The 26,746-nt window shown below is 35.1% G+C and overlaps 1 protein-coding gene across 1 annotated transcript in view; it reads left to right on the top strand.

Annotated features, from left to right (window-relative positions):
* The window catches only part of Prr16 (proline rich 16), a 284,272-nt gene extending 257,740 nt beyond the window's left edge, over window positions 1-26,532 (top strand). Inside the window, exon 3 of the transcript XR_015734705.1 lies at window positions 25,360-26,532. The gene's annotated coding sequence lies outside the window, so the exon portion shown is untranslated. The remainder of the gene's footprint in view (window positions 1-25,359) is intronic.
* The last annotated feature ends 214 nt before the right edge of the window (window positions 26,533-26,746 follow it).

Genomic DNA, 26,746 nt, shown 5'->3' with positions numbered 1-26,746 from the left:
GTGCCTAAATAATCAATATAAATGAAAATACACAATACAATGTCTCCATGCAATCTTAAAGCAATTAATTTCCCACATGTTTTCACAGTGAGTACATAAGTCCCTGAAGAATTGTATCATCCCATAGTACAATTGTAGAAAAAGTGAAAACTCTGAATTAGGTATTATAATTTGTTAACCCTTTCCTTAGTATTTCCTTAGTATTGTTAGTACAGTTATTAATTTTCTTCTCTGGTGTTAGGGTATTGCTCTCTTCTGGGCTTTCTCTTGAAAGAAACAGCTACTGGGTAATAGAATAAATGGAATTTACTGTCTTTATGGCTTTGTCTCTAAATCAACAAGTGACAGAAGTGAAATAAAAATGTGCCTCTTAAGTTCAATCTTGGCCCAGTAACTAAAAAACATGAAAAACAGAAAATTTGTTGAGGCCTTGAAAACAGAATATTACAAATAAACAACTAGTGGGTTATTTTGAAGAAATAAAATGTTGGCAATCAATGCATTGTATGTTGCATTTCTTTTTTCTTTCTTTTTAAATTAATATGAGTATTATATTTTCACCAATTTCACCTTTTCTGCCTCCACTTCTGTGTGTGTTTCCTTCTTTCAAGATTTCTTAAATAGGTTTGTAGAAATTCAACAGACATGCCAATAATGGCACTAATGTCATGGGCACAGCTTCATGGGCCAAGAAACAATCAGGTCATCACAATAAGGTAATAAGGGCAGTGGACACACATGATATCTGTCGAAGTTTCTCTGTGAAGTGCAGTCCCGGTGCTGTGGTGGTAACTACAGCCATTATGCCATGCTGCTGATCTCTAGATATCATTCATCTAACATTGCTGAGCAACTTCCTCTTCCCAATCCTAATCGTCAGCCACCACTGCTATAGCTTCTGCGTCTTAGAATTTGACTATTATATGTGCTTATTAAGTAGAATTATTTGGCTTTAGAATGTAATACACATAAAAATGTCCTCCAGGCTTATCACAAGTTGCAAACCTTCTTTATTTTTAAAGAATCAACTGCATTTCATTGTATGTGTATGCTAAATTTCCCTTTTCATTCATATAGCTATTGTTATAAGCTGTTTTCATTTCAGATTTTTGTAAATAATATTTCAATAAAGTTGAAAATACATACTTGCCACATAGGGAATAAGTTGTTAGATAACACACTAGACATATTTTAAGTTTTTGAGGAACTTAGATGCTGCTTTCCATTATGACTCAATTGGTATCAGTTTAAATTGTTGTCAATGATGTTCGAAGACACAATCTTTCTCATATTCACACCAATGCTTCAATATCTTGTTTATTTGCTTGTTTTTGATTTCTATCACGGCCACACTAAAATGTTTTAAATGATATTTCATCACAGTTTTGATGCATACTCCTTGATAATTAGAACATTGGGTATAATTTTACATTTGTTTTGGCCATTTGTTTGAGATTAATGCCTATTTTTAATTGCTTTATTATTCTATTGAGCCAATGGTTTTTTAAAAAATAGACTAGAACAATTATGAAATTTAGAAATCACAAGTAGCTTGTACCTCTAGAAAGAATAACAAAGTTAAGGTATGACACCAATTTCAAGATATGTTAAACTTTTAGTGGCTAAAATATCAATGTATGAATACAAAGAATTAAAAAATTTACAGCTATAGATGAGAACATTATCACCCAAAGTGGTCAATCACTCTAAATATAAGTATGTGTGTGTGTATACGTACATACATACATATATACATATGTGTGTGTATGCAAATACTATATATGGGTTTTAAATAAGGTGAATGCGGACTTTCCTATTGTACATCTTTGCCAGGATATATCCAGTTATTTTCTTAATCATAGCCTGTCTGTAGCAAGATGGAAACTTAAAGTAGTTTTAATTTGTGTTTCCTTGACCGTCAAGGATGCTGAACACATTTTCAGATTTTCTTAGTTTTATTTCTTCTTTTAAGGACTCTCTGTTCTGCTATGCAGCCTGTTTTAAAACTTGCTTTATTTTTCTCTTGATTCCTATTTTTTTCAATGCCAGGCATGTGAAACTTCTCTTTTAGTTGTTATCAAGGGAGCCCGACACACTCCCCAAACAATGTAGGCTATTGTAATTGCATTCTGTTGCTTGCCAGAATCTGAAGGTACGATCCTATTGCTGTAGACTTTTCCAAAATCAATACACTTACTAACTATATTCTAAATATGAATTCTTAAAAACACAGGGAAGTGTAACTCCCACACCTCATCAGAGCATCTTCTTTTCTGCAGAAAACAAAGGCTATTACAAAACACACAACAGGTGAAAATGCAGACTATAAGTGACCCTGGGCTGCACAGCCACAGCAGGTACTGCAACAAAGCTCAAGGAACATTGCTAAAGAAAGGGAAGATCGAGTCAAACAACCAGAGTACCAAGCCATCTGATGCTGATAGTATCTTTTAAGTAGGAAATCTCAGCAGTATGGTTAGCTACCCAAGATGCACATTAACAATACCAGTTGACTTACTAATGTGAATAGGGAAATTTTCACAAGGCTCTACTTCTAGATGAAGAGCTGCAGGCAACCAGCAGTTGCTGAAAGAATAACAAGGCTAAAGTTATATATAAATGATCACTTTTCCAGTTTTCCCCAGGAATAACCTCTAATAGGTTACCCAGTTCCAATAGTTAGTACTAAACACATGTACATACAAGCCGTAATTAATGGAATTGATAGGAGTATGTATATATGTATGCATATGTGTGCATGTAAGTGTGTGTAAAACAACAATAATTTCGGGGAAAAAAGTCAGAATTAAAGAGGTAGTGTAAGGGTCACAGGAATAGTTGTAATAGAGAGAAAGGGGTGTAGAAATGTTGTAAAATTGTATTTATGTATGATTGCCAAATATAATTTATAAAAAATCAAATAAGAATAAAAATGTATGGCTCCATGGAACAGATCAGAGAATGAAGAAATAAACCCACGCACCCAAAACCAAAATGTTATTGACAAATATTTTAAGAATACTAAGTATGAAAAATAAACTCTCTCCAGCAAAAGTTTTTAGGAAGAACATATATCCACATGTGAAAGAAAGAAGTCAGAACTCATTAATGAAAATACCATGAATTGAAGACTTATACATCAGCAACAAAACTGAAAAAAAAATATCAGAATAAGGCTGTGTTTTGAAGAGTATAAATTATTTGAAGCAGTATAGAACACAGACTCAGTATAGAATTTTCTCAAAAAAAATAAAAAAATAATTTTTTATGGCCTAGTTATCACTCCTGGATAATTTCCCAAAGGATTCTAAATTGGTGTACCACACATTAATGTTCTTACACATTAATGTTTATTTCAATCTTACTCACACTGGTTAAGTAACCAGTTTAGCCCAAGGATCTCTTCGGTGGATGAGTGTATGTAGAAAAATGCAGTACATCTGTACAATAGAATTTTGTCTTAGAGGTAACAATAGCTCTTTAATTGGACAAAATGCCTGCATAGCAGTACAGCTATGGCTGGTACTGTAAACTTGGCCAACTACCTGTGACTGGAGAAGACATAGGCCTGAGAGCAGAACATTCTACTTCCATTTTCCTTAACCAATATAATTTCTAACTATAATCCAAAAACTCATCCTTATACTTATATAAGAGACTAGCTCTCGACCCTCATCAATGAAGAGTCTAAATCAATAGATTTAGACAACTGCCAATATCCACAGCTGTTCAAACTGAAAAGAATAGTGACTATGGGGTGCTCAACCACAATTGATATGCATATGAAATGCAACACTGATACCAAATTTTGAGAAAAATCACAAAAATGGGGTCATAAAGATCATAAGAGTCAGAAAGCCAGCACAGCTGCTCTGAAATGGTGTCTTCTATATATGACAGGCAAGTTCTACCCAATAAACTACAAACAATATAGTTTCCAGGACAAGATCCACATAATGACATTAGTTTACATGCCAATGTTGACAGGAGGAATTCGTCATGGACCTACCTCTAGATGAAGAACCTGTCAAGAGAGGGAGAGGGAGGCTCAGTCTGCTCTAGGGCTGAACTCTGACCTAATTTGTCCGTCCCAAGTAGTAAGCTGTGAACACATGTGTGTATGAATAAACTTAAATGACTTAGTATGTTTGCACATATATATGTGAATATATTCATATAATAAAAATAATTAAATAAAAGATTGTTGCATGAGGGGCCGGCTTGTTGGGGTTTCTGTCCTGCCCAGTACCCCACAGCTGGCAAGTCCCAGAGAATCAATCGCACAGAGATCTCTATAAGTTATAAAACTGATTGGCCCATTAGCTCAGGTTTCTTATTAGCTATTATGACTTATATTAACCCATTATTCTGATCTATTTTAGTCATATGGCTTGGTACCTTTTTCAGCTGTCAGCACACATGTTGATTCCTCGGTGATCTGGGCAGGAGTGGCAGAGGGAGCTTCCTGCTTCCCAGAATATTCCTGTTCTCATCGTCCCACCTCTACTTCCTGTCTGGTTGACTCACCTATACTTCCTGCCTGGTCAATCAGCGTTTTATTAAAATACATGATTGAGAGAATACAGACAATTCTCCCGCACCAAAAGACCTTAAATTTAGAAGGAGGTCTGGTAGGAGTTAAAGGGGGAAAAGGGAGGGTTGAGAATGATGTAAGTCCGGTGCTCATGTATGACGTTCTCCATAAAATTTTATCAATTTTAAAAGTAAAGAATAAAAAATTGGACAATGAATATTTCCATTAAAAATATAAAAATAGAGACTGGAGAGAAAATACAGCTGTTAAGAAAACTGGCCACTCTTCCAGAGGACCTGGGTTCCTTTCTCATCACTCACATGGTAGCAAACAACTGTGAATTTGGATCTCAGCAGTTCCACCGCCTCTTCTGTTGGTACACAGATATACATGCATGTTAAGAAATGATACACATAGAATAAAATAAATAAACATGTACCAAAACCAGGGAAAAGCTCTTGACAGTGAATTTTGTAATAATTTCAAAATAGGACAGTAAAAGTTTGGGAATAAAGGTAAAGTCAGTAAGAGTGTAGTAACTACTTATCTCATTATTTTGTGTTCAAATACCAGACAAAAACAACATATGTGGAGGAAGGTTTGCTATGGGTTGTGGGTTACAGGGTTACAGTTATTATAAAAGCAAAGGTGAAGGTTCTGGGCACATTTCTTTTGTATTCAGGTGTCTGAGAAATGAATGAGGATGCTCTGCTTGCTGCTGCTTTTCAGTTAGTGATCCCAGCCATTGGAAAGTTGCCAAATCCACAACATGTCTAACCTCATCAAATAATTGGTCTAGAAACACCCTCAGCGGTATGTCTGGAGATGTGTTTCCATGATGATTCAAAGTCCCACCAAATTGGCATTCAGCATTAAACATCACAAGGCTAACCATTGTCAACCTCACATACAAACATGTGACTTTTTTTCATAATCATGCACCCCTTGTCTTTTAAAGTCGAAGTCCATTTCATAATACAAAATGAATTTAGTTCAACCTCAAAAGTCCCTGTTGTCTTTTATTTTTCCCAAACTGTTAAAAATTCCAGTTTTCCTGAAACCCGGGGCAATCTCTTAACCGCAATTTCCCATAGTATTAAAACCAAGTTAAATTGTTCATCTACCACAAATTGAACATTCCCTTTCCATAGACGACAACATGGATACCAAAGAGGGAAACACAAAATCAAGACTGAAACCAACAGGACAAACACCAGATCAACCGTAGATACACCTTGGATTCTTTAGGGCTTCATTCGACTCCCAAGGGCTCCAATAGCCCCACTACCCCAGCTCTGCTGCCTTTAGATCCCACACCATCTCTTGGGCCAGCTCTACTGTTTGTCTGAATTTTGACACAGTGATCATTCAGTGGTACTGGCTCTCCGACAGAACGGGGTCTCTATTGCAACTTAGACGTCCCCTCCACAGCTTCATGCACTGCTCCCCTAGGGCCTCATTTAGGGACTTTGGATCACGGCACAGATGGCCAGACCACAGACACTCTGCTTGCTTTGGGCCTCCACAATTCCCTTCAATCCTGCAGCATTTGTGCTTGTACAAGTAATACTGGGTGGATGATGCTTCCAAGCTCTGTGACAAATGCAAGCTATAATTTGACTTTTGTTTTTTTAACTTCAATTGTCTCACTCTCTGTTCTGTATGCTGGAGAACCTGTTGTTTGTGACCTTGAAACTCCTCCCACAGTGTTCCCATTCTAGGCTCTTTCCTTACACACAAATTTATATTTCCACAAGGTGGTAGTTTGAATGGGTGATACCTGGCCTCCAGGACACGCTCCTTACTCTGTTAATTTGGAGCCTGAAGTTTCACTTCAATGATTCTAGTGCCTGCTTTCTCAGAACCTGCTACGAGTACAACGTTAAGAAACCCTCTTCTCTTTCAAATTCATGTTTTATATATTTCTGCTCATATTGTGCTCTCTGATAGTTTATCCCAGGAAAAGAGCAGTAAGCAGTTACCACAGCAGAGCTGTCCTGCTATCCTGCCTTGAAATTGCCACAGCCAAGTTAGTTTATTTTTTTAAAATTAATTCAACCGTGCTCAAGCTATGAAATCATGGGAAGAATGTGGCAAACCCTTTGCCGAAATGTAGTAGGAATGGCTTCTAGCTCAGTTCTTTATTCCTTATTTCCCTCTGAAACTCCACAAGCCAGAACTCCACAGTCTGGGTCTTTCACAGTGTTCTATTTAGACATCCCACCAGGATGGCCTTACATTAAGCTGTTTCCAGCATTCAAAGATTTCTTTAGCCTGATATCCCAAATGCAAACCAAAGGCCTAAGAACAGATTCTTTGTGTATGTACTCAGGAGTGGTACAGGAGAGTCAAATGGTAGTTCATTTGTTTTCTGAGAAACCTCCTCAGAAGCGATCGATGGCTTTTCATTCCCTTTGGTAGTGTATGAGGATTGTCTTCTCTCCCAGTCCTCTCCAGAACTTTCTGTTCTCTAGGTAAACTTTATCTGACTGGTTTGAGATCAAATCCCGCACTACACTTTTTGCTTTTTATTTCTCAAGTGACTGTGGATATCACACACCCTTATTCATATATTTGTTGAACATTTTTGCTTCATTTGATAGATGCCTGCTCAATAGCTTTGTCTATTTGTTAACTGGCTTATACGGGGAGACTGATACTTCATTTTCTTTCTCTTTTATCCTATGTTTTAGAAGGATAAAGACCAGACAAAACTTTTCTGTCGGCTGCAGGTTGTCTTCGCTCTGTTAAATATATCCCCTGCCATGAGGAAGGTTTGAAATGTCATGCAATCCGATTTGTCAAATCCTACTGTTATTTTCAAAGCTATTTCAAATGCTATATATAGATGTGTTTATTCTGTTTTCTTGTGGTGACTTCAAATCTAATCTTAATTATCTGCAGGATAAGAATTGAAGATTCGGTGTAATTTTTTATGACTGTGTATACAGTTTCCTTAGCACTGATTTGTTGAACACGATTTGTTTTCCTTTCAGTGTTTGTTTTTGAACCTGTGACAAAATGAGATGGCTGTAACTATGTGTACTTATTTCTGGGCCGTCAACCCATGGGTGTGCTGGTTTTATTCTAGTGATGTGCCATTTATTGCAGTGACTCTGCAGAATGATTTGAATCAGGAATTGCAATAGTCTCTAGCATTGCTACTTTTGCTCACCTTCTCTAAGTCTTAAACTTAACTATTTGAGGTTACCTAAGTTATATTATCAGTTTACTAACTGTTTGATTCTGTTGTGTTAACTTTGCTCATTTTCTTCAGTAAGGTAGTACCTAAATTTATTCCTAGTTTCTTTAAAAATTAAAACAGTTGACTATATTAATGATTGTCATACAGCGTAATTTTGACTGACAGTAGAAATTGGACATTTTTCCTTATATTATTTATTCTTAAAAAAATGAAAATAGCTGAAGAGATCTGGTACGTAAAGTTAGCTATTCTCAAATAACAGATCAGCTTTCCTATACAGATCACGCACATAAAAGGATCATTGTGTTTGAACCTCAAAGGTAACTTTTATAAAACCTTGATTTTTATAACTTTATTTGGAAGAGAAAATATTTCTCAGTAGCGCTAAATAACTACTGAAAGTCTGTATTTTGACTTTTTAGATGACAATTTTCTATGACTAACCCTGTTCAATTAGAAGTCAAGTTTTAATATGATGCCCCTAGGGAGCAAAGATGTTGGTAATAATCTTGAAAACCAAGGTAAAATACTTTGCACATGTTCATCTCTTTAAAAGGTCAGGACAATAGCAGGTGATGAATTCTCTTTTAGACACGTTTATTTGTTTGTTTCCCCTCCCTCCTCTCCTAGCAGTTCCTTCCCCCAACCTGCCTTCTCTCCCCCCACTCATCCATTCCTCTTCTTTTCTCTTCAGAAAAGGGCAGGCCTCCCATTTATATCACCAGACTTGGCATATTAAGTTGTTGTAAGACTAGGCACTTCCTCTCCTAATAAAGCTGGAAGAGGGGGAAACCCAATAGGAGGAAAAGTTCCCAAAAGCAAATAGCAGTCAGAGACAGACCCTGTTTTCACTGTTAGGAGCCCCACAAGAAGACCAAACTGCACAACTGTAACATATGTGCTGAAGACCTAAGAAGGCCTAATTCAGTCCCATGCAAGCTCTCTGGTTGGCGGTTCAGTCTCTGTGAGCCCCTATGAGACCATGTTAGATGATTCTGTGGTTTTTTTTTTGTTGTTGTTGTTGTATCTTTGACCCCTCTGGCTTATACAATCCTTCCTCCTTCTTCTACAGGATTCACCCAGCTTGGCCTAATGTTTGGCTGTGGTTCTGCATCTGTTTCCATTAGTTGCTAGCTGAAGCCTCTCTGATGACTACTGGACTGGCAATGGTCTTCTGATCCTAGCAGAATTTCATTAGCAATCATTTCATTGAGGTTTTTTGTTTGTTTGTTTGTTTGTTTGTTTGTTTTGTTTTGTTTCTGGACTAATTCTGTAGGAGATTTATGACCTAACAATGACCATCACTGAATTTATTTAAAATCTCACCACACTTAATGCACTAATTAAGAATTATGCTCTTTTCAGAGATCAAAACTGTCATTCCACAGATTATTTCCCTACATAGTCTCTGACTTTAATTGGCAAAGAGTGTCACTTGTTAAAAAAAATATAACTAAAGTTTAAAGATTCTCATCTGGTTCATTTTTATTAATAATGAAAAGTAAAAGTCATTTTGGAAACACGATGATTTAAGATGTCAAATTTCTTACTTTAATTAATAGTTCTATTGTTTATAGCAGAATATGTTAAATATTCATGTTAAATATTCATTTTAATACATGTTGCTTAGGTGTTTGTCATAATATCCTGTATAACTGTCAATGCATTTCTTCAACATTTCCTTGCTACATTTTTTTCTTAACTATCTGGGGAAATGGCATTATTATACATTCAGACAGACCACAAAAAAGAAAAAAAAACAGAAAAATTTTAACTCCTTTGTTCTTCAGTACATTTTTTCGTGCTTTGACTTCCTCTTAGCTGTCTTCTGCTGCCACCTGCTCAGCTCTGTACTACACTCAGATGTGCTCATTGAACAGCTTCCTGCTCCTCAGCTGTTGCTCCTTGGCACTGAGTTCTTTATAGCCTGCAGCCGCATATTTCACCAGTCCCCCTTCTGGTGAAACACACTGAAAATTGTCCCCTCAGTACATACTGTTGTTGCTATAGCTCTAGCAAGGCAGTCAGGATTTCACAAATGCCTCCATGCTTTTACCTGTTGTTCCTGCTGTCCTCCTGGAGGACAGCTCTAGCTCTCTCTTGGTTCTACGTGAATACAATTCTTCAACTGTCTCTGCTTGTCTTTATTGTGTATCCTGTTGTCGAAACACTACTCTGTCATCATAAGGACGTTGTCTTTGAGGTTTTGTTTGTCTTCCTTTCTTCTTTCTTCCCCGCCTTCCCATCTTCTTTCTTCTTCACTCGCTCTTCCTCCCCCTCCTTTCTTTGCTCCTCACTTGATTTTTTTATGTGGGCACATTTTAAACCTCATAATTAATAATTAGCTAGAATGATGGGCAAACAAGTCCCTAGGACCATCTTATTGATAGCTCCCATCACTTGAATGACAAGTATACAGTACTATATCCATCTTGTTACATGATATTGGGGGATGTGAACTTGGATCTTCATTTTTGCACACCAAATACTTAACCCACTATGTCATCTCCAAATCAAGTTTTAGGCTCTTGTACAATTCTAGAAGGCACAGCTACTACTTTCATGTTTTTGCTCCAAAGTTGTTAAGTACTTGAACATCTTATCTATTCTTTCTACTTGTACTAAATAATTCATAGCACATGTGTGTATTTTTAGGAGATATTTCTAAAAGCAATGAACAGCAATGCAAATTAACAATTTACTAAACTTTGTCAAAATTTACTCCATTGTGTCCATGACAAATAGCATGTATAGACCAGGTTAATTAGTAGAAACCATGAATTCCCAGAAAGAAAGAAGTGAAAATGTTTATTATATCTAAAGGTTGCATTTTTATTTACTAAACTATTGCTGGAGAAAACATAAATTAATGGGATTCTGAAATAACTTGACAGAATCACGTGATTCTTCATTTTACACACAAAATATGTTAACTGTCAGTTTCTCTGTTTTAAAACGCCTCAGTATTTGGAAATAAGAGATATAATGTCATTTCTTCATGGAGAACCTCAAATTCCATATTATATTTTAAAGATTTCATATGTAAAAACCATCAAAGTAGAGTCCAGCAAGATGGCTCAGACGATAAAGGGGACTGTTGTCAAACTTAAGCACAGAAGTTCAATCCCTGAGACCTACATTCTAGAAGGAGAGAATTGATTCTCACCAATTGTTCTCTGTCCTACAAATACATGTCATGACATGCATGTGCACTCTCACAGGTATATAAAATAACTTTTTAAAATGTAACAATATAATATCAGTATTCTGAAAACATTGCAATCCTTGCAGTCGATAAAGTTATTATTAAAACATGTATGCAATAGCAGTATTGAAGATAGTTGCAAAGGGCCAAGGTCTTGCTGTCTTAAGTCATATAGATGAACAAAGAATGGCACCCAAAAGATTTTATTTAATGTCCTAATTTTGATTCAGAAATATAGTAATTGGGGAAATTTGCTATAAATCATGGGTTAAAGCAAAAGCAAAAATGCTTCAGTGTTTTTTAATCAGTAATAACAGTTTCTTTCAGTGAACTTTCATAAATGAAAAATCACTGGTCAATAGTTACTAAATGTATTTATTGAATGTTATATGTTGAATACTGTCCAAATTCATAAAACAATATAATTTAAATAGATGTTGTTTTTATTTTAGATACAGAACTAAAATTTACTTTTCATAAGTTCAAATGATGTTTTAACCAATTATGAGCAATCAGACGAGATCAATTTAATTTTCATACATTCCTCCCCGCCTCCTTGCTTATCATGGAATATATCTCTATGAGCTATTACCCGAGTCTCCATTTAAAAAGTGAGATTTAGAGAACAAGAAAGAATAATAGGCATGGTTAGAAAATAAAAATAAAGAATAGAAAACAAACTTTCTGACGTCTTTCTGGAATTCACGCTATATTAAGTTTTCTGTTCAAAAGAATTCCTATTCAGAGCACACTGAAGTCTGGCAATCTAACAAAGTCGAAAGTCCATTGATGCAACAGAAATTATACATGTTAAAATACAGAAATCATAGATGATCCTAGTATATTGCCCTAATAGTAAGATGAAACCAAGTTACATGTGGTGGCACATAGCTACAATTCTACCACAAAGGTGACCCAAATCGGCAGATTTTTCCAAACTAGAGGCCAGCCTGGATTACCTTGTAATCACTAGACGAGCCAGGACTACACTGAGATAGCATGTAAAAATATTAAAATTAAGAAGAGACATTTGAATATATTGGAATTCATTTTGGGGCAAAAGTGTTTTAAAAGCCACACAAGAAGCATTACCATTTTCATCAATGTTGGAATCATTCAGTTATGGATATGGTATTAGCACTTTAGTGGTGTAATTGACTTCCTCTATCAACACAGTGCTGTGTTAATGGACTACATTGCAGAAGCATTCTGGCAAATGCGAGAATACGGAGGTCTGCAATTACTGCGAGTGTAATGACCTCAAAGTCGGCTCACTTTTTGTTTCTCAGTTGACTTAAATGTGTCACCTGCTTTTTAATGCAACATAGACATAAATTTCTAGTTCCCAGTGGCGGCAAGATTGAAAGAAGGGTGACCCCGACAGGATCCTACACTCTCCTGTAGCAGCACATCTAAAACTCCCAGCAGGGAACATTCAATTTGCAAGCTTTGTATCTCTTTTCACAAGAGCTTTTCCAGGAAGTTTGCTAGTGTAGAACCAGGCCTCTTTCCTATCCATAAGCTCTCATCATTCAGAAATGTGTGGCAAAGAAGCAATGGTTTGGGGGAGAAGAAAAGTAAAATGAAATACAATATATTTCATTTGACTGCATTGTAATTCTTTTCAACATTATATATTTTAAAAGTGAATGGTGGTTAGATAGGACATCTGGCAAAGGCAAATGGCTTAGTTTTATTTTTTTTCCTTAATCTTTCAGCTCCGGAGACCTTAATAATACAAGAAATCCTGTGATATTACAGACTGTAATGTAGCTTTTTTTATCAGGTAAATCATGGTTAGAATAATTGTAGTTGAATTCTGATCTTATTCTTGGTGAAAAAAAAGAGACAAGGAATTTGACTATAGTATGATAATGAATTAACAATTGTGAAATTTAGATTTCTGTTTTCTCAAGACATCTTTCAATGCCTTCTATTTGAAAGCCAGATAAGAGGAATAGCTTTCATAGAGATGAGCATAAGAAGCAACATTTTATTTCTGTCTAATGCAGTTACTGGTGGAAAAGCATGAGAGGACCTTAGATTATAGTTATCATATGTGTCATGTGATAACTAAAAAGGAAAATGGGTGGACTCTGACATAAATGATTAACCACGGAGAGAGGAATATGATTAAACTTTTAACTTTGTTTTGATTGAAAGTACTCTCCATAAGAAAATACTACCATTCTCTTGGCATGCCACATTTAATTCCAATGGGATGTAGTTTAATACACACATGCTAACATGAGATTTACTAGGATTTAACTCAACTTCACAGTGTTTTGCCAAAAGGAAAAACATTCAGCCATCCATTTCACAGAGCTAATCAGGTCGCAACTGTTTCTCTAAGAAAGCACGTGATAGAACAAAAAGGATATAAAATAGGGGAACAGAAATATGGGATCTACAAAAGTGTTTGTTGCTTTTGGGAAAAAAAAATTTGCAGCGTGAGTGAAATTCTTGTTTCATCGTTGTTAACAAAAGCACTCAGAAAGTAGAGCTGTCGCGGATGAAGAGAAAACACAAACAAGCCCCCTAAGAAGTTAGAGAAAATGTTCACATCTTTATAGCCAACTTGCTCACTTTCTCTGATGATGAAGTAATGGTTCTGGTTTTTATTTAGGGTCTTTTCTGTGCTCCTGGGGAAAAAAAAATCACAAAACATTCAGGTGATGAATTTTCAACTGTTTCCATGAGCCTTCTCCACACTGTATTTCACAAACTTATTAAATAGGAGAAAGTATTTATTACTGATCACAAGGATAGAGAATATGTCAATAATGTTTAATGCCTTCAGAAGAAAGATGTCAGGGCACTAACCCTGGTTCTTCTTACTTCTTTGGCAGATCTACTATTATAGCTGGCAGGAATCTTGTACACAAGAGGCAGGACAACTCCTGTGGGGGCATCAAGGGAGCCTGGAATATTATACAAGGATCAAGTTCTAAGGGACCTTCATTGGAGGATGATCTGTTGAAACTACAGTTGTTGAATGTTTCCTTTTTGGAAGAAAATATTTGAGCACTGCAAATGTATTTGTACCTATGCTCTCAATTTCTTTCTACAGAACTGTATATAAGCCAAACATACCAATATCCCTATACTCCAGGGGAAATATTAAACAACAGAAATTTTCATTTAATTATCAGAAGTCATTCGAACATTTAATAATGAATGCCCATAAAATAGAAACAATAAGTATTTCCAGAAATTATCTTTCAAGGTAATATTTTTTACCAGGAATTTAAAAGGGAAGAGAAAAATATGGCTGTTGTTGAAGTATCTACTCTCTTTTATCAGTGAATATGCCTCTTATATTTAATCATAGTATTTATAAATAACTTTGCAAGTGACTGACAAGGTATCTCTAGATAGGTCAGAGATGAGAGTTTAAGAGATTTTTGTTTGCTTGATTTTTTTATTTTTTATTTTTATTTTTCCATTCAAATATTTACACTTCCTTCCCTCCTCCCAATCCCCTCCCACTCCCCCATACCCCCTCCTCCCTATAACACCCTGCTTGAGAGAGGGTAGGGAACCCTGCCCTGTGGAAAGTCCAAGGACCTCCCCCCTACATCCAGGCCTAGGGAAATGTGCATCCATATAGACTAGGGTCCCAAAAAGCCAGAACATGCTGTCAAAACAAGTCCCAGGGCCTTTATCATTAGCTTCTCAGTCAGCCCCCATTGTCAGCCACAATCAGAGAGTCTGGTTTAATCGCATGCTCATTCAGACCCTGTCCAGCTGGATTTGGTGAGCTCCCATTAGAACAGGCACACTGTCTCAGTTGGTGGACCAACCCCTCGCGGTCCTGACTTCCTTGCTGGTCTTCTCCCTCCTTGTGTCTTTCCTCTGGACCTTGGGAGCTCAGCCCATTGCTCTGATGAGGATCTCTGTCTCTGAATGATAATGTTCATAAAACATAATTTCTCATCATATCACAAAGACTAATTTCTCCTAAGTTAAATCTACTGTCACAATAAATGATAAACCTTTATTGTTCAAACTGATTTTTTTTTCTATAGGACATATTTCAGAAGAGTGAAAATATTTTTTTCCTGGGCCTTCTCATAAATTCAGGACTCAGACTTTTAAAACAAATGAAATAAGAAGAAAAAAGTGTTTGTGTGCACTTGAGATATTTAACATAGAAAACTACTTGACAAAATGAAGAACTAGAGAAATGGGTTATACATTACATTTATGCAAAATGAAGACATGGCTAACACTGAAGCATTAACAGATAAACCAGTGTGATACAATGCAGGTAAATTTGAGGAGAGATTCAGGATGTTTGCTCAAAGTCACTTTTTTTTTCACATTCAATTATTCAGTACACCAAGATACCAGGATTCATGGAAGCTACCATATTCCAAACTCCAATAGTGCAACTATGCTTAAAAGAAACTGTTTCTGATACCAATAAAAGCAATAGAATCTTTTCCATAGATTATCCAGCTTCTATACGTTCTTTTATACTTTATATCTAAAGCTAATCTTCTCAAGGGTTTTCTTTAATGCTTCTGTTTTTCAGATATTGAAATGTCAAAGACAAACAGCTCTCTTTTTGTAGTTTGTGAACTAGATGCTACTTTAATTTATGATTTTTTTCAGTGCAAGATCATCTTAACTCTGCTTATTAAATGAGCAAAAATAATGATTTGATAAACAATAAACAACATATTTTGATAAAAATATGTTGAGAAGTCCTTATGCCTGTCGAATGTGTCTGTGTCTTGTTCTATGGCTTAGGGTTTGAAGAGAAACCATACAGAATATTAATAAGCGACAAAAGGGACTTGATGTTACTTTTTATTTCAAAGGGAAGACTTGAAGTGGTTAAGATACAATAACCCACTTAGCTATACTTGGAAGGTCAATTCGCTGGCGTCCACACAGCCACCACGTGACCACTGTCTCAGAGGCTCCTATCCTTCAAAGCAAGTTTTGCTTTGCCCCAGGCATTTGAGGTAGAAAACCCTATCCGCTGCCTCGTGTTTAATAACTTCCTCTTTGAATTTCTGTTCAGCTTGAAGATGGGAGGGACAATCATGAGGGTACGGAGAAACGTGCGCCTCTCCTGGGCATGATTCCAATTCTCCTTCTTCCCTGACAGAGTCCTAAACTTGCCCTTTCCCCACATCCTGCCAGCATTTTCTGTTCGTTGCTTTGTTAATCTTAATGATTCTGACTGGGATAAAATGAAATCTCAAAGTATTTTGAATTTGCTTTTCACTAATTGCTAAATCTGATGAACACTTTTTGAGAAATTATCTATCTTGCACAGAGTTCTTCTCATTTTTACTAGCTTTTCCAAATTTTGTAGTTTCTTCTGTTATTTGGAAATAATGATCTTTTTTATTTTTAAAATATTTTTCCTTTTATTGAAAATAGATTTTTCCCAAATATTATATCTTGAATATGGTTTCTCTTCCCTCTCTTCCTCCCAACTCCTCTCCACTTTTCCTCCCATCAGTATCCACCGCCTTTCTGTCTCTAATTTGAAAGTAAACTGGAGGTGGCAGCTGGAGAGATGACTCAGAGGTTAAGAGCTCTGGCTGCTCTTCCAGAGGTCCTGAGTTTAATTCCCAGCAACCATATGGTGGCTCCCAACCACCTACAGTAGGATCTGATGCCTTCTTCTGGTATAAAGTTGTACATGCACTTATAGTCTTAATATAAATAATGAATCTTAAAAGGGAGAAAAAGAAAGTAAACAGCCTTCTAATAGGATAATAATAAATGAAAGAAAGTAAGATTAAACAAAAACTGACACATTGGAATAGGGTAAAACAAACAAACAAAAGAAAACAAAAGAAAAAGAGCCCACAAAAAGGCACAAGAAACTGAGAGGCCCTCAGAGACCCACTAATTCACACACCCGGGAATTCATTAAAAACGCTAAACTGGAATCCGAAATATACACACAAAGGACCTATAGCATGAAAATAGAGAAATATATAAAAAATATAATACATTATATATATTTATATGTATATATAAATATATATAGTTTATTACATATAATCAATTTAAATATAATAAATACAAAAACCTTGACAAGAAAAAATAAGACAAGGGACTTCCAAAAATACTGCGGAGTTCGTTTTTTGTTCCCCATCCACTCTTCTGGGCATGCCGGCCACCCTTATAAAGATTTCTTTCCCCAGTGAGACTCCCTTGGAGAAAACTCAATTTTCATTTGCAAGTGATTATCAATTAGAGACAGCATCTGGATTAGGGACAGGGACATGTGTCCAGTTCTCATTCAGTTCTAGGACCCCATCTGGTGCAGACCCTTACAAACCCTATGAATGCTGCCTCAGTCCATTGACCATGGTTACTTAGAGGACATTGTTTCCTCTGTGTCCTCAATCCCTCGGGCTCTTACACACTTATGTCTTCCATAGGGTTCTCTGAACCCTGAGGTAAAGGGATGTTTTGGAGACATTCCATTCAGGGCTGAGTGTTTAAAGGTCTCTACCATAGGTCTCTGGGGTATCTTGTTTCAGGTTCAGTATTGGGAATTGGTTCCATCTCATGGCGTTAGCTTCAGACAAATCAGATATTGGTTGGCTACTCCTATAAGCTTTGGGCCACGATTGCCATAGCATATTTTGCAGACAGGACACCATTGCAAATCATAGTGTTTGTGGCTAGGTTGGTGTTGTGTTTCCCCTTGTGTGGCATGCAGAGTGCCTCCTGTACCAAAGATGCTAGAACATGGGAGTGAAAGCTAACTGTGTACCAACTCTAAGGGGAAATTTTAAGGATCATGAAGTTTCAGGATCTTACACATTTTATTTCTTCAGAAAATGTCCATCTAACCTGAAAACCTTAAACATCTCCTTAAACTTATATTGTGGCACTTATTAAATACGCTCAACACACCAAACACTAACACAGAGTTCATTAACTTGACTTGCTAATGGACGAGGCTTCCTAAGGTAAGAACCAACATTGCTTCTGGGAACAAGAAAGCAAAGTGGCCATCAGAACACCACATGCTAATTTAAATGACACCGTTAATTCATAAGAAGAAATTACTTGTGTCAACTAAGAACATGATTGCTAGAATTAGCAATATAATTTTGTTCAATTTAAAGTAAACATTTTAAGGTGTTTTCCTCATTGTTCTGGCTTGTGAAGCATGAAATTAAATGCTTTGTCTAAAGGAAATACTTAATAGAAATATTACAAAAAGAGACCATTTAAACTGATCTTCCTAATTTATTGATGTTTGTAATTCAATATATATTATATATCCACATAACACCTAAAGCAAACTTAATTTGGGAAAGAACAATAGAGGTGCAAGCAAGGACAAAATATAGAACATAACAAATATGTCAAAAGGAAATAGCATATAATGTATAAAAATTGTGCTTGGATTCCTTAATTTCCTTACCTAGATAGCTCACCATATGCTTTTTTGTTTTCAAATTGGTGACATGTTCCCTAAGTACTTTTTTCCCAGAAATGTATGAGATAGTCTTTAATCAAGGAGGTTCAACTCAATTTCCACTATCAAGGGGTTTACATATCTTTATTATTTCTTCCTAAATGGTTGTATTGAGGCAATTATCCGAACTTCTTTCTTCTATCAAACTTTCTAATTTCTGTCAAGGTAAAATAATAGAATCAAAGATACCATTCTGAAGTACACTGGTGTTATAATTGTATTTTAAAGTTATCTGTTCTATGTTCCTCCTGCAGGTACCCTTTGTACTTAACATTATAAACTTGTACTCAAGAGTAGTTGAACAGATGAACTTCATAAACTTAAAAAACAAAAAAGAAGAATAAATCTAGAAGGAGTTAAAGAAGTTAATTTGATCAAGTTATTAATGAAATTCTTAAAGATTTAATAAAAGTAAATTATTAAAGTATTAATAACTTAAATTAAAATCAGAGAATAACTCTAGTTTTAATATAGATAAAACAATTTATAAAAAATTAAAATCACCAAAATTGTTTTAAGAAACATTGGAACTAATATATTAATTATTGAATATAATTAGTTAAATTTTTCCTCTAACTAAAATTCATGAGATGATTTTAATAATAAAAGACATGAGATGATTTTATTATTTTAATAATAAAAGATTTTAATAAAAGACATGAGATGATTCTATGAGACTTTTAAAATTATTTATACTATTTCACATTGTATTTGAGACATTAAACAATAAAATAAGAGTAAAATGGCCTATTCTCTGAAAAAAAGGACAGTTTTCAATATCCATCAACATTATTATTAATATTGATTTAAAAATTAACAAAAATTTTTAGAAGAAACAAGAAAGAATAATGCAATGGCTACATATTACAATAATTAGAAATTCAGTAGAAATTTTATGATACCAATAAAAATTTACAAAATATATTTTTAAATGTCTAAATTGCAGTGATAGTTATAAATAAGAATAAATATGACAGAAAATTTTATTGATACTTATTTATATATACCTATATATATATATATGCAGCAAAGTGAGTACCATTCATTCAGTAATTTTAATCTCATTCCATCTGTTTGTGAAAATACTGTGATTCTTAAAAACATAAGTTCTCAAGAAGTCTAATCAAGGATTGACAAATGTTTTCTACAAATATAGAGAGAATTAATATTTAAGTCTTTATTAGTGTTTACTTATACTTACTTATAATTATATTTATTTACATAATTATGTCCTTTATTTCTACCCTAACTGTGCATTGTACAGTTTTAGGACCACATGAAATGGGTGGGAGTCATAGATTTCTAAATCGTAGGGCAGATCTGAATTTAATCTCTCTTGATTGGAGTTTCCACACATGGGAAAATGAAGAAACTTGTTTTATAGGTTAGTGAACCTATGAGTAAAGTGTCTAGTGCTTAAGTCTGCTTTGAGTGGAATTGGAATCTCATGCTTTTGCACAGTTAGCATATTCTCTAGCTCATAATAGGTATTTTCTTTTTGCTGTATTGAATTTAGTGACAACATTATGCTTTTTAGTTATTTTTAAAGTTCCAGAAAGAACAAGGCGTCTGTGTGTGTGTGTATAATTTCTTATATTGATTTTACTGAGCTATGCATTTTCTCTCCTTCTTTCCCTTTCTCTCCCTTCCTCTTCAACACTCTCTGTGGGATTTTTTTCTGCTATGTCGTACTCCATTGTGTAAATGTACCACATTTTCCTTATCCATTCTTTGGTCGAGGGACATTTAGGTTGTTTCCAGGTTCTGGCTATTACAAACAATGCTGCTATGAACATAGTTCAGCACATGTCCTTGTGGTATGCTTGAACATCCTTTGGGTATATACCCAAAAGTGGTTGCTTGGTCTTGAGGAAGCTCGTTTCCTAATTTTCTGAGAAATCGCCATACTGATATTCAAAGAGGCTGTACCAATTTGCACTCCAACCAGCAAATGCAGGAGTGTTCCCTTTACCCCACAACCTCACCAGCATAAGTTGTCATCAGTGTTTTGATTTTGGCTATTCTTACAGGTGTAAGATGAAATCTCAGAGTTGTTTTGATTTGTAGTTCTCTGATGACTAAGGATGTTGAGCATTTTCTTAAGTGTCTTTCAGCCATTTTAGATTCCTCTGTTGAGAGTTCTCTGTTTAGATCTGTACTCCATATTTTTATTGGATTATTTGTTCTTTTGATGATCAATTTGTGAGTTCTTTGTATATTTTGGATATCAGTCTTCTGTCCGATGAGAGATGACTCAGTCGTTAAACACTAGGCTAACAAACAAAAATATAAGAAATTTCTTTTAAAAGAAATGACTTTAGTGTTTTCATCCTTATGTTTTCAATGAAAGAAGATATATTGCATATTGAACCATGATTAAGTATATTTTTATATTGTGAATGCATATATCATGCATTTCTTTAAATATTTATCAGCTTCAAATGTATTTTATAAAAAATGATAAAAAAATTTTTTGAATAATTTCATATAATGTATATACATTGTGAGGAAGGAAAGTTCAAAAACGATGCCAAAGTTCAGAAACATAAATTTTGAAGCATTTCTCTTTAAATAAATCTCTGTGTATTTTGCATTCTCACTTAATTATCTTGCTGTCTCGGCCCTCTTTAAATTGTGCTGTACTTACCGCATGAAAATCATGTAAAGTACACTTACATAAATTAATTAATTTGACATCTAATGACCTAAAGCTTCAGTTATGTAGCACAGTTCATAATTTGCATCTTTTATTTGGATCTGGAAGAAAATTGCAAGAGTGGGAAAGCTTTAAAGCCCTTGAAATACTTGAACCTTTTTCACCTGAACAGCCAAAAACCTTAATTGTTTTGAAGCATAACCTATTGGAGAGGAATGTAGCCCTTAACCCACTGATTTCAAGAAAGGGTCAAAAAGCAGGCCCGCATCGGCACCTTCTTTCACATTTGTTTACCGCAGTTTTTGATGGGTACAATTATTCTGTTCATTATTTCAGGACTCAGCAAATATATTTGGCATGTCATCATTTAACATGTCAAAGAGCATCATTGCATACCTCCATAATTAAAGGAGATACTTAAATATAAGTACAGAGTGAATATTTTAAAATTTTGGGATCTTGAAATTTATAGTAATGGAAATTTATGACATAGAATTTGAAAACATAAACAATACAGTTTAGGGCCTTTCTCCAGGGGAACAAATATTTGAGCTTGATATTAGTGAATTGAACATGGCAATATGATGCCTAATAATACCACCAATCAAACAGTATGGATAACTAACTCTAGAACTTAGGACAACAGAAACGTATCCTGTAATAGCCCATTTTAGATTCCAATCAGCAAATTCAAAATGTGGGTTTGAATGTTTAGAATTTTATTATTTTATTTTATCGCTTTCAGTTTGTGGCTTTTGAGAACTGAAAAACACACATCGACTTCCATGAACTTCTTCCCAAAACAGTAGAAACATGAGTCTCAGAACCATGCTGACTCTTCTCTTCAGCGGGCAGCAATTGAATGAAGTGAAAAGGAGGAGACTATTTGCCCTCCTCAATTTGTCATCGAGAAAACACCTGCAACACTAGTGATTTCTTAAAGCCTTTAATTGAAGTCGTGGACATTTCTTTGGCAATTAATATATTAATTATATTAATTAATATATATCAATTAGCAATATAAAACATATAATTAATTAATAATATGAAATATATAATTAATATATGCAATTATATATTCCCTCTCCCCCACCTTTTCAATATTGCCACACCCTTTTCAGCCTCTCTCTTTTTAAAGATTCTTTGACATGTCTTATTCCTGTTGCCATATTATTTAAGAAGGGCAGCCGGAATTCTGCTGAATCTCCAAACAATATTTGATCTTTCTTCTTTAAATTCTATATTATGTAAGGTTTAAGGTAAAAAGGCCCTACTTTGTTTCTGTAAAATACTGGAGGCACCAAATATCGCCTTCCTTCTGTGACTTTAGCCTTGTTCTTTCTTTTATATCAAATGTCTTTGTTTTCCAACTATTAGCAGTTTTTTATGTTTGTAAATTCTATTCCCACTTTTACCTTTCATTACACATTGTAGTACAAATAATACTGAGACTCTTTTTACCTTCAAGTAATTATCTTCTTGGGGGCAGTGTGCACAGAAGATTTTTTGGCCTATTCATGGTTCTTAAATCAGCATCTGCTGTTGGTGGATGAAAATAAATATTTTGAATGGTCAACATATGATGAATAGATTGGGTAGACTATTTAAGAAATCAATAAAATGAAATTCTAAAGGGCTTTAAACTCTCCTAAATTACAAAGCTATGAACATATAATGGGAACATTTAATTTGCTTTTTTCAAAATACATGAATTGTATATCCATATTTTTAGAGAAATTCAACTTTAAGCATGTTTCATACTGTTTCAATTTCACAGAAAATCAAAGTACTAATTATTGTAAAGCTGTTACTTATGTATTTTTAACAACTAATGTTGGTTTTCTTTGTATACATAGAAGCTCAAATTCTGAGATGATACCAAAATGGAACAGATAGATTCCCATGACATTCAAGAGTGCTCTCTCTCAGACAGCTGTCCTCTAGCTTTCAGAAGCAGCTCTGGGATTAAACTGTCTTCTCTGTGCCTTCTGTTGCTTGCATAGGATGTCTTTAATGAGGAGCCTGAGCAAAGAGGCAACACACTGTTAGATCATATTCATTGATTTTCAAAATTTAATCTCCAAGTTGGAAGAAAAGACTGTTTAGGTTTTTCCTTTTTAGTTTTATGGATTTAAATTTCAAAGGCATTGTTCTAACAGTGGAACAATATCAAGGAAGTATCAATCTAACGTCATAGTAAATATCTTGCCATGGAAGGGCCAACAATTCCATCCTTTGTTTGTGTGTATACACTGGACTACTCAATACACTCTGGAGCTACCCTACTTTTCAAATAAATAATTTTAAAGTAAGGGCTTCGCAGATGAGTTCAAAGGATTTAAAATACACTTGATTGGGTGGCATCTTACTTTTCTGTTGCTGGGATAAAACATCATTACCGAAGAACAAACAACAACATTAATTTTAAAATTAAACTTGAAAATAGTAGTTTACCTGTTGGAGTCCATGTGGCTCCAACACAGATATCTATTTTTCCTAACTGGACTGGTACGGAGGTGCAAGGAATAACCAGACACAACTTACATCATTATTACGGAAAAGGGCATCTCAGGCTTCTTCCTCCTGAAGATCTCCCCTGAAGATCCGCCCCCCCCCCCGTTTATTCTCCAGATAGCTTTTATATCAACATATAAATTGAGTGGGAAAATACATCATTCTGTCACCTAGGCAACCAGGTTAATGGCCTTTTGTCACATCTGCATCTACCTGTCTGCTGAGTGTGCTGTCATGTAGGCTTGAATTAGCATCTCTATAAGGCATCCTCTAAATTACAAAGGGAGCAGCCAACATCCTGACCTTTGTCAGACAGAGACAACCTGTCTGCAGGGCTACATGATCTCTTCGGATCAGCCCAAGGGCTTCAGAGCCTGGCTGCTACACCAGTATGAAATATGGGCCTACACTTACCTCTACTAAAATTAATGAATCAATCATGATACAATTTTAAACACTTTTATCTGGACCTAATGTTGTGAGTATTCTCTATGTCATATCTGTGAGAAAAGATCACAGACACTTTCAGATCAAGTAATATTAAATGCTCTGAAGGTAGAGAATTATGCTCATGCGTCATTCATTTTTGCTTCTCCATAAACACATTCATCAATAAAAAATATGGACATAAACTCTTTAAAAATACTTGTTTTTAAGTACTGCAGATACCTGCGAAGAAGACAAAGGTAGTTCTTAAACAGTTCTGCTTTCTAGGAGCAAATTTTTAGCCAATTGGATGCTGTTTTTAAAGTACATAAATTACAGTATTTTATATCACTAAGCGTTCCAAAAGCACTGAAAAACTCCCAATTTGGGGAGACTCTCACTCGAGCCTCGGGAAGACGCGAACCCCTCCCCCCCAGTAACTCACGAGAGACCGTCCTTGCTGCAATCACACGAAGTTTAATGACAAGACGACAAGACGGGGACCAGTGCACTGGGGCCGAGACTCATAACCCACACAGGGGAAGAGTTCGACCCTGAGTGACCGGGAGAAGTAGTTTTTATAGGAAGAAACCACACAGCCCAGTAATCCGAAAGGGGGGCAGGGAGGGTGTCACAGAAAATTCTGAAAATTCCAGTGATGATTACAAAGGGGCAACTCCCTGCCTCTCAAGATCATTAATCAGCTAGTTCCTGTTCAGTGATAATTACTAGGGGGTGTTAATTACTAGGGGGAATCTCTTTGTCTCTCAAGATTACTCTCAAGATTACAATCTATTTTTGTCTTCAGCTAGTTCCTGGAACCCTGGAACTGGCTAATCTTAGATTTCTGATTCTCCTCTTCCTGCTAGATTTTTGGCTCTATTTTCCAGTTAGGGGGATCTGGATTTATCCAGGTCTTTCAGCACAACTTTGCTCATTGCTCAAGATAATATCAGTATCAATGGAAAGAGTTATTTTAATTATTTTGAGGCAATATATTTTAAAAGTTTGTCTTCAATGCCTTTAAGAAATTTATTGAGAATGTGAGACGTTTATAAGTGGGTAAAATTGCATGAAGTTAAAAAATAATAAAGATAAGAAATCTTTTGCTTGAAAAATAAGCATTATACTATTAAAATTTGATAATTAAGTTATAAAATTGTTTTTACTCAATAATCTTAATATACATATAACATTTAAACAAATGATAATTCAAGGAATTTTAAATTAAAATTACATAGTATATTAAATTAATACATATTTCTAATTTATATTGTGTCTTTATTAAATTATACTTACTGTTTGAACTGGTTTTGAAATGATTGCCTGTCTTTTGTTTTCTTCTCTCTAACAGCTTTATCAGGTTGGAAGGAATACCTTTATTTAGAGGCATGTGGATTCATTTTTCTTACATCAAACTGATCCTTGAAATTTCGAGGCAGATCTAATTTCAGTGTAACCAGGAGCCTGACCCTGTCAGAGAAGCTGACTTTGCCTTTGAAGCACAAGTGACCAATGGGATGATCTGCATAATATCACCTGCCTCTTGCCTGACAGCCATGCACAGAGCCAGGTGGGCAGAAAATGCCACAGCCTTAATATATCTTCACTCACGATTACCAAGAAGATACAACACCTAGATGAAAATGACTAAGTTTTAAAGAAGCCAACAGATAAACAAAATCAAACAATCTAATTTCACAATGGAAAATCAATATTCCTGGATATCAATCTGCCCAGAAAAAAAAAGTACTTCATCAATGAAGTTATTCAATTATACATCAGTTTAACATTTTAAGAGATGGAAAGTTATGGACAGGAGGTATCTCAAATGAGAATTACTCCTCATTTCAACAAATTCAGACAAAACCAAAACTGAACCAGCAGGAACATCACAAGGATGGGATTTGGAGGAATGTTGCAGTTTGCAGATGGGAACAGGGCCACAGTACATCCACCCTCAAAGCCATAAGGGATAGCAGCATTGGCCCCAATTGTTTGAAAAATTCCAGTGTTACAACCTCCACCTCATATTGGTTGAGAGGGGAAATCGCTTTACACTGATTACTTCTCCATGCACTTCTGTTATTTGCACAGTTGCTTCCATTCAGGGTAAGGAAGTGTTCTGGTATTTGCACAGATGATCCCACCAGTTTGGAGACCACAAGAAGCAGTTTCTTGAAGGCATCCAAAAAGGATCACTTGATAATTATCAAGATAATGAGTTCCCCTTTTAATTTCTAATTAACAAATAGTCAGTTACTTACATAAAGAACTGAATTTGTTTCTGAACAAAACTGTAAAATTACAAAGAAAACATTATTGTGGTCAAATGAATGAGAATGAGATCAAAAGGGTTTTATATATATGTGTGTCATTAATATTCAAAAGTTGAAACTGTGTACTAAACAGTGATGTTTAATTCTGTTTGTTCTGTTAATTCAAAAAGTCATTTGTAATTTGTATTTGACATATAACAATTTTATAATCATCTCTATGTTTCCTTGGAAAATGTATCAAACAAACAGCATTTTTTTCAGTTTATTTTTCTAAATAAATGTGTTGTTTGTAGAAGCTGGGGTTGTTTATTTAAATTAGTTTGTGTTATCTGAAAATTTCCTCTTTTGTTTGACTAAGAGACTTTTTTCATAATTCAGAATTAAAGATAGTCTGAGATTTCAAATCAGTTTATAGTATAAAATTATGTCCTATTTTCTATAACCCAAAAAGATGATATATTT

This window comes from Myodes glareolus, chromosome 13, assembly GCF_982192425.1.
Source record: "Myodes glareolus chromosome 13, mMyoGla1.1, whole genome shotgun sequence".
Classification (NCBI taxonomy): Eukaryota; Metazoa; Chordata; class Mammalia; order Rodentia; family Cricetidae; genus Myodes; species Myodes glareolus.
The sequence above is the reverse complement of the archived record's forward strand: the minus strand, read 5'-3'. Positions and strand labels throughout refer to the sequence as shown.